The 10,000-nt window shown below is 45.9% G+C and overlaps 1 protein-coding gene across 2 annotated transcripts in view; it reads left to right on the forward strand.

The window, feature by feature from the left end:
• The window catches only part of pak6b (p21 protein (Cdc42/Rac)-activated kinase 6b), a 45,777-nt gene that overhangs the window by 8,329 nt on the left and 27,448 nt on the right, over positions 1-10,000 (forward strand). The window contains exon 1 of one of the 2 annotated variants that reach the window (XM_063223388.1): positions 9,611-10,000. This exon is cut by the window's right edge and continues 563 nt beyond it. The exons of the other annotated variant lie outside the window; for it this stretch is intronic. The gene's annotated coding sequence lies outside the window, so the exon portion shown is untranslated. Of the gene's footprint in view, positions 1-9,610 lie in introns of those variants that run through there. 2 annotated transcript variants of the gene reach the window in all.

The raw sequence follows: 10,000 nt of genomic DNA on the forward strand, positions 1-10,000 counted from the left end.
ATGTAGCCTATATATATATGCTTTAACCCATTGTGTCCTGGAGACACACATACGCTGCATTCAGGTTCTTGAGATTTGAGCTGTTTTATTAAAAATGTGGGCAAGTTAGAGCTGAATGAACACATTCTAAGGCAAAACAAGGGTCCATAGCTTTTAAAGCTTTTAAATGCAACTCATTTCATGTTTGTATTTGCTTCGGAGACTGATATATTTAGGATTTAATCAGTAGACGGCACCCTTTTCCAAAAAGGACTTAGGAAAAAATGAGTTAAGTGGCAAAAGTTTTCACACAAAATTATAAACAGGTGCAACAAAAAAAAGTCCCAGAGGCTCCAGAGTGCTCCAGTGGCTTAAATTGAGATGTGTCAGTCCTGTGTACTGGTGCGCACTGGACCACATGAGGAACTGGTACTAGTACAATATGTACTGACAATGTCTCCTGACGGGCAGGAGTGGCATGGCATATGACAGGATTACAGAGATGTATACAGTAGAAGCAGAATTACTCTTACGGTGGGGACACATAGGAGGCGAAGCGAGCGAAGCGAAGAGAGGCGAATCAAATGGAATGGAACAGTTATGTTGTTGATTTGATTGGGCCGCGGCAGGCGAATTCGCTCCTCATTTGCATAACATTAAACTTTCTTTAATAATTTCGCTTCGCTTCGCTCCTGTTCGCTTGCTTTCGCTTGCCTTCGCCTCTCTCATAGGAATGAATGGCAAAGTTCGCATATTCGCGTGTATGTGTCCCTACCGTTACACATGTAATTACAATACTAGTGGTAGGATATTACACGGTTTCAACTTTGTAATATCATACTACTAGTGTTGTTATTACATCTGTAAGAGTACAAATCAGGGGCGTCAGCTGATCTAATGCTATACAGGGGCATAGCAGGGCACCGAGAGATAATGCCAGTGCGCCTTTTTTTGCAGTTCATTATTTTGAAAAGCTCGTAAATTAATTATATTATTGCAAGTAGTGCATGTGTGATATTTTGTGTGTGTTCTATAGATTACTCCGTATAATTAACTTGAGCTAAATTCCAAGGTAGCAAAGCAAGGTGGTTGTTTTTCGTGTGAAACTCATACCAGGGCACAGCAAATCAATACCCAGGCACATGCTCCCAATACCTGGCGACGCCCCTGGTACAAATGTTCAAAGATCCATGCACAGCTTCTAGGTCAGACGTGGGCAAACTCAGGCCCGGGGGCCACATGCGGCTTGCTCGGCCATTTCATGCGGCCCGCTCGGCCATTTCATGCGGCCCTCAGAGCCTTTCCCAGAAAAAAAATGCAGACTCGCATGGTCACTCATTCTTCAATGCGCTACCTAAAACAAGGGTCTTGGAAACCTAAGATTACTAAAGTCTACATCTAGATACATTTAGCAGGAATGGCATAACTGACAATGGTGCAATTATGCTGCCGTACACCAATTCTTATTATTGACACGGGCAAGTTGCCTACGACATCCGGCCCTTTGGTCAACTTTCTAAACCCAATGTGGCCCTTGAGCCAAAATAATTGCCCTCCCCTGGGGTGCTGGTAAACACAGGAGTATGCAATACTTCAAAAGGAAAATGTTTACCGCACACTTGTTTGATTTTATGCTCTTTTATTCAGAGCGAACTGTCAGAGTACTTCTATAGGCTACTTCTACTTTATACAGCTCTGCAGGATTCTGGGGCAGGAGTGGCATGGTCATGTTCTAGATTGCGGCTCTCTTGCTTTATAGACTTAAGACTCGCTGACATCCTGGTCATATGCTCCAACCTGCCCTCTTAAGGGGAGTTCACCATGTGCTTGTGTAAACACTCCCCAGGCTTCAGAATCAGCCCAGGGTAATACATGCATGAGTATGAGTCATATTATTATTTTATGGCAGCTATAGTGTCTCACGCTACTGAAACTGTATTGGCTCTCATAGCCAAGCGCCTAAGCAAACATCATAACTCCAAGGTGCACAGGTAATGCAGGTTTTTATCTTTTCTCATGCAAAGACCAGGAAGTGATCAAGCCTTGTCCCGGGCTTTGAACACTGATAAGGAGTTTGACCTCCATATTGAGTTAGACCAGTGGTTTTCAAGGTGGGGGCGGGGGGGCTTCGAGGGGGTGCTAGGGGGGCCGTGGTAGGTTGGCAGGAAATTATAGCAAAACAACATACATATTTCAATAAATTGAATAACTAATGTATACCAACAATTATACCATTAGTAATATTGTCATTAGTTAAGAACTACATTATTGCGTCTGAACATTACTATGTTAAGTTACTATTTTATATATCCCAGTGAGGCACAGGCTAACAGACCTAGACTTGGGTTTGAAAAGGGGATGTTCAGAAAGATAGTGTGGCATGACCCATGTAGGAGGGCCTTGGCTGGAATCTACTGGTATATGGGGAGCCTTGCCATGGTAGAGTTTGTGAACCCCTGAGTTTGACAGTCAAGTCACAAGTCAATCAGGTCAATGTTTCAGCACAGCTGTGCACAGTTGGGGGGGGGCGCTGTGGTGCTAAGCCCCCCACATATGGGCTTACATGCCCATGGAGACAAAGGAACGTTTCCGGCCTGGGTCTTTTCCCAGTCTTGCCCCGTCTAGCATATAAGCCCCTCATGTACATGGGCCCATCTCTCTCTCTCTCTCTCTCTCTCTCTCTCTCTCTCTCTCTCTCTCTCTCTCTCTCTCTCTCTCTCTCTCTCTCTCTCTCTCTCGCTCTCTCTCTCTCTCTCCCACTGTCTTCCTGTCATTCTTACTGTCATCAATAAAGTCACAAAAACACAAAAAAGAGCTGAGATTACAGTTCAAGTGTTGTGGGTCACTACTGACACCTACAGGTACAACTTGGCGTAGCATGTCTCTCCTGCAATTTAACCCTATTCAGACTGGGCTTTTTTTGGCATTCCTGGACCTTGGGGGGGGCTCTTTTGACCCCCCCCCCCTCATAACTCATGAACGGAATACGGTATGACCACCAAACTTTGGGGAGATGATCTACATATGAACATCTATGAATGACATCATTTTTGTGTCATTATCTGGTATTATGACGTCATTATGACATCATCTGATTATAATGCCCAAAATCTCGCCATAATGTATTTTCCATCAAATTTAGGTAATGCACTTAAATTTTAATGATTACATGCTTCAGACCACTTAAATGCTCACAAAGCTGTCTGATGCTAATGGAAATAACAAAAAAATATATGAAAAAGGAACAATGATGAGACCTAGATTAGTGATTTTCAGTCAGACATACCTGTCAGAAAACCGTTGCCATGGCAACGGCAAAAATGATAAACATAATCTTTTGGTACTAAACTGTAGCCAACTAAATTTTAGGAAAAGTCACCAAGTTTCGTAGCCATAGCTTAAGTCGTGAAGGAATTATACGACATCAACGTTGGTGCGGGCACTTTTAGACCCCACCCCCCCCCCCCCCCCCCAGTCTGGATAGGGTTAAAGCCCATTCATCTACAATAGTGTTTCTCAATGGGGGATGTTACAGCCCCTCCAGGGGGCGTTGGGGAGCCCTAGGAAGGCTTGTGATGAGGTCAAGGGGAAGGTTGAGAGCCACTGATATATACAGCTAACAAAGGTAACTTAAACTATAGCTTGATTTCTGATGTAGGTAGGCCTACATTACACAGCAAGACACATGCAAGATTATGCTAATACTGTCATTGTTGTTGTTGTTGTTGTTTTTGTTGTAAAACTTAGCAAAACATAGAAAGCTGTAAGGTTATAGGTCCTCAACTGAATTTTACTCTCTTGACTACAGCACACACCCCTTCATTAGTTCATCTATAGATCATTTTTATCAGATGTGACTTGGAGGATTACAACAGAAACTGGTCATTGCAAATTCATTATAACTGTAAATATTGTGACACGGCACTCCAGAGTACGCAAGTGTACACGGCACATAACGAAATTGCATTTATGCCTATATATACTGTATATATATATATATATACGGTATATATATATATATATATTCATAAAAAAAGACAACAACAGCAATAATGATATTAACAATGTTTATTATATGGTGTGACGTCATCGGTCGAATGCTCCATTCATTTCAACGGGGCTCCCCAACGTTCGCACGTCTGTTATTTTTCGATAACGAACGGGTTGGTCTATAACAGACCGCTGTCAATGGCAACAAGACTTTTCACTGCTAAAGCGACTTTTCAACAAGACTCTAATCAGCTGCTGTGATAGACAACACCTGTTGTCCTGGCTACCTAGCTGTTGCCTAGCGGTGTTCCACAACGGCACTGTTTTGTTTTGCGCAGCAACAATCTTTTGACATTAAAAACTATAATAGACTTAACATTAAATAGGCCTAAAGAAATGTCCCCGCCATGTGTGAATCATTTAAGTATATCCATATAATAAGCGGGTTAACTTTCGGCGAGTCGGTCGCGAGTCGGTCCGCTTCGCGTCGGGGTCTAAAGATTCTCTCTGTCGTGCTGCTATTCCACGGTAGCGACCTTCTCGCCGAACGTTAACCCTTACATAATAGCAACACCAACAACATGGAGTCATCCTTAACTGGAGTCATCCACTAGCTCTTAGCTGGAGTAGTCCACTAGCTCAGCTGGAGCCTGAAGCCTGAAGCCTTTTACTAGCTCTTAGCTGAACTCATATGAACCTCATGCTGCATGCTGCTTGTCACATGTCTGACACGGCAGGAGCCCATGCTGGGGTGTCACATGTTTGGTGTATTGAGCGTGCTCGCAGACGACCAACTGGCACAGTCAAGTGTCTGCTGTGCTCAGCAGGGTGTCAGGATAGAGCACAGACAGGCAGGCAGGGGACAGACATGCAGGACAGAGCATGTAGACCAGTGGTTCTCAACCTTCTGAACAAGCGCCCCCTTGGCCTCATCACAAGCCTCCCGACGCCCCATTGACCTCATCATGAGCCTGACAATGCCCCCCTCAGTAATACAAAATTCAAATGACTGATTGCCCCACAAATGGCAACTAAGCACTGCCCCCTCTCAGCTGTATCATTCTCAACGCCCCCCCCCCCCCCCCCTAGAGCTCCCCAACGCCCCCTTGGGGGCTGTACCGCCCCCGAGGCATAGTAGATAGACAGGTTGAGGACAGGCAGGCAGACAGACAGGCAAGTTAAAAACCTTTCACACATTAAAGCGAACCTAAGTGACTGACAGCTAACTGATGTTTCTTGTCATCATTTGGAGTTTTCCAAGAATAGTGGGCGTGTCATACAGTGGGTCTGGCAGACGTCAAATGGTAAACAACAATTACATAAGATAGACAACTTGCTTGGGTGCACGTTTGTGTGTACTGCTCATTGATGTGTTTCGTTAAAGGGACACTGTGTGAGATTTTTAGTTGTTTATTTATAGAATTCATGCTGCCCACTCACTATTGTTACCTTTTTCATGAATACTTACCACCAGCACCACATTCTAAGTTTTCATTATGACTGGAAATATTGCACTTTTCATACATGAAAAAGGGGATCTTCTCCATGGTCCGCCATTTTGGATTTCCAAAAATAGCCATTTTTAGCTGCAAAAATGACTGTACTTGGACCATACTTGAAAACATTTGTTTATTACTTACCGTAGTAAACTTTCATGTAAAGATCAAATTTGGCAATAGGCAGCCCAATTTCAATAAGCAGCATAGTTGCAGTACCTTTTTTGACCATTTCCTGCACAGTGTCCCTTTAATTAGTGGGTATTTTCCCATTTCGCCAAACGAGATTGCTTCTCCTCCTCCACATTGTTATTATACTGTGTACAGTAGTTGTTCCTCCACCCTACTATATTGTTTACTGCAACTACGTGTGTGTGTGTGTGTGTGTGTGTGTGTGTGTGTGTGTGTGTGTGTGTGTGTGTGTGTGTGTGTGTGTGTGTGTGTGTGTGTGTGTGTGTGTGTGTGTGTGTGTGTGCATGCATGCATTGCATGCGTCCGTGTGTGTGTGTGTGTTGCATGCTTGCCTGTGTGTGTGTTTCTGCATGCTTTCGTGCATGTGTGTGTGCGTGTGTGTGTGTGTGTGTGTGTGTGTGTGTGTGTGTGTGTGTGTGTGTGTGTGTGTGTGTGTGTGTGTGTGTGTGTGTGTGTGTGTGTGTGTGTGTGTGTGTGTGGGTAGCTGATGCCGTGAGTTATTGCCTAGTGTAACCGGTAGAGGAGGACAGACTCGGGTGACAGATGAGTTTCAGAAGGCCAAGGGGCGGGAAACGTATTTCGACTGGCAGCATACCAGATATGCTATTCTGATTGGACAGATAACTCCTGAGAAGGGAAGGGGGGAGGGGACTGTCGGCTGCATAACAGAAGCAATGCATTGTCATTGGCACAGCCCAGTGGAGTGGGGAGGAGTTTGGAATGTCAAGGGAAGAGGGGGGGGGCATCCAGATACAAGGCAATGTCATTGGCACAGCCAAGGGGAAAGGGGAGGGGACATACCAGAGGGGATGGGACATGACTGACAGGCATTAAGGGCGTTCATGACAGCGTCTTTCCTGCGAGGTTGAAAATTTGCTAGGCAGCGAGCATGCTCAGTGTGTCCGCGTGAAGCATCCTGGTTAGAATTTGCCGTTCACGATGCAGTTGAAGGGAGTGACCTCTGCGCGGCAGTCGTGTCACATGGCGTTGAACCATCGCGGGAACAAAACTTTTGTCAAGCTGCCACGCAGTAGCTGAAACCAACTGCGCTGGGCAGAAGACCTCCTCCATGATGTGAGGAATCTGCCGTGATTGGTGTTCATAGCTCATGTGATTCATGTGTGTGTAGTTGAACGTGCTTCATTTTCTACATGCTGAAATGCATTTCATGCTCAAATGCAGCATACTCAGAGTGGTATCATCCATATGTATGGTCGCACAACCCACTTACAACAGAAAAAAAAGAAACAAATCACCCTGTCGTCAGATGCTCAATCTTCGCCTCGTTAGGAGTGTATGCCGTAGGTTACAAAACTAGTATTATTCCGCGGGCCGCCCACTCGACGGTTAGAGTAGTGGTTGCGCGCCTGACTTCCATTCATGAGGTCCCCGGTTCGAAACTGCACCGAAACACGGGGAGGCTTTAGTTGCTGATGGTTAATGTGGAAACAGACCCGTTGCGAGAGACTTATCTTGTCTTTTATGTATGAAAGTGCACGAAACAGAGTGGCCTTTGTGGTTGGCGCGCCATGGTAAAGCTACATATTGAACACCTGGGTTCAATCCTCGCAGCATGGGTTGGCGCTGTTAAGTAATTTTAAAACGGTCCTATCTGAATGACGACTTTGGTCCCAAAACACAAAATGAATAGCCTAAAGTGAGCACTAATTAACTGAATTATAACATGGAAGTGAAGCCAAATCATCACAAATTTAACTAAGAGTTGTACCATGATTCACCGAGTAGTAACCTGTGTCTCTACCTCAAGACCATCCGATTTCTCTCCGAGAGATTTCACAAGCATGTGCCGACATTGGTAAGCACGTCATGGAATTAGTGCCATGATGATTTAATTCCACGAGAGGGCGCCCTGGTACACCCGCTGTCAAAAAAGGTAGATCCACCCACAGACCTATAGATCCACCTTCTTTGCCGCTGTTGAAATCTCGTCGTCCTGATGTGTCCAGCTTGATTGCGACGCAGTTATCCCCTCCTTTTTATGACCAAGCAAATCACGTTTTGATCAAATCTTTTGCTGCGTGGTTGCAAACGAGCCTACTGTTATTGGCACAACCAATGGGAAAGGCGAGGGGACATGACTGACAGGCATTTTCATTGGCACAGCAAAGGGGAAAGGGGAAGGGACATGACTGACAGGCATTTTCATTGGCACAGCCAATGGGAAAGGGGACGGGACATACAGAGGGGAGGGGACATGACAGACAGGCATTAAGGGCGTTCGTGATGGCGTAATTTTGACGAAGTTGAAAATTTGCTAGGCAGCGAGCATGCTCAGTGTGTCCGCGTGAAGCATCATGGTTAGAATTTGCCGTTCAAGACGCAGTTGAAGGGAGTGACCTCTGCGCGGCAGTCGTGTCACATGGCGTTGAACCATCGCGGGAACAAAAGTTTTGTCAAGCAACTCCGCAGTAGCAGAAAGCTACTGCCGGGCAAGAAGACCTCCTCCATGATGTGAGGAATCTGCCGTGATTGGTGTTCATAGCTCATGTGATTCATGTGTGTGTAGTTGAACGTGCTTCATTTTCTACATGCTGAAATGCATTTCATGCACAAATGCAGCATACTCAGAGTGGTATCATCCATATGTATGGTCGCACAACCCACTTACAACAGAAAAAAAAAAGAAACAAACCACCCTGTCGTCAGATGCTCCATCTTCGCCACGTTAGGAGTGTATGCCGTAGGTTACAAAACTAGTATTATTCCGCGGGCCGCCTGCCCGACGGTTAAAGTAGTGGTTGCGCGCCTGACTTCCATTCATGAGGTCCCCGGTTCGAAACTGCACCGAAACACGGGGAGTCTTTAGTTGCTGATGGTTAATGTGGAAACAGACCAGTTGCGAGAGACTTATCTTGTCTTTTATGTATGAAAGTGCACGAAACAGAGTGGCCTTTGTGGTTGGCGCGCCATGGTAAAGCTATTGAACACCTGGGTTCAATCCTCGCAGCATGGGTTGGGGCTGTTAAGTAATTTTAAAACGGTCCTATCTGAATGACGACTTTGGTCCCAAAACACAAAATGAATAGCCTAAAGTGAGAACTAATTAACTGAATTATTACATGGAAGTGAAGCCAAATCATCACATAAGACTTGTGCCATGATTCACTGAGTGGTAACCTGTGTCTCTACCACAAGACCACCCGATTTCTCTCCGAGACGCAGAGCGAGTCTCGGATTTCACAAGCATGTGCCGACGATGGTAAGCACGTCATGGAATTAGCGCCATGATTATTTAATTCCACGAGAGGGCGCCCTGGTACACCCGCTGTCAAAATAGGTAGATCCACCCACAGACCTATAGATCCACCTTCTTTGCCGCTGTTGAAATCTCGTCGTCCTGATGTGTCCAGCTTGGTTGCGACGCAGTTATCCCCTCCTTTTTATGATCAAGCAAATCACGTTTTGATCAAATCTTTTGCTGCGCGGTTGCAAACGACCCTATTGTTATTGGTACAGCCAACGGGAAAGGGGAGGAGTTTGGCATGTGGCCGTGATCAAGCATGGCTGTCCTACCTGGCGCCTACTCTCCTCTCCTCCTCTTGCTCCTCCTCCTCCTCCTCCTTTCCACCCACTTTCTTTTCCTTCTGCTCCTCCTCCTCCTTCTCTCCGATCTCTGTCTCACCTGAGTGCGCTGTCTCAGGTGTGCTTTTGCAATCTTCACCACAGCGTCCTGCCACATGCATCTCCTTGCATCGCGTGACTGGAGGCTGCCAACACGAAGACTGTATAGGGTTATTTTAGTGTGTGTGTTTGTTGTGTGTGAGTGTGTGTGTGTGTGATGTGTTTGGGCTGTGTGTGCTCTAAAAGCAGGGAACCCACGAACGTGGGAGTGTTGTGGTGAGACCAGATGGGCAGGCCGCGGAGAGAGAGAGAGAGAGAGAGAGAGAGAGAGAGAGAGAGAGAGAGAGAGAGAGAGAGAGGGAGAGAGAGAGAGAGAGAGAGAAACAGTGAGTTAGAGAGTTAGAGTTATAGTGTGTGTATGTGTGTTGCTGTCTGTCCATGTGTGTGTGTGTGTGTGCGTGTGTGGCAGTCAGCTGTGTTTTGCCAGCCAGATACTGTGTGACAGTGACAGTGTGTTTGGTGACAGTGTGTTTGGTGGTTCAGTGTCATGTGCACTCCGTCGCTGCATTTGCCTGCTGACACTGCCATTGACTAAAGCCGTCGGCCAGTTGCGTATCGGTTTGTGTATGTGGCTGAGTGTGTGTGTGTGTGTGTGTGTGTGCGAGAGTTTAAGTTTAATCTGGAAAGGATAGCCCTTGTGTGACACGTCGTTTGCTCTCTGGATCTCTCTGGTTTCGGACTATCAAACGGACTGGATCGGA

Source organism: Engraulis encrasicolus, chromosome 18, assembly GCF_034702125.1.
Source record: "Engraulis encrasicolus isolate BLACKSEA-1 chromosome 18, IST_EnEncr_1.0, whole genome shotgun sequence".
Taxonomy (NCBI): Eukaryota; Metazoa; Chordata; class Actinopteri; order Clupeiformes; family Engraulidae; genus Engraulis; species Engraulis encrasicolus.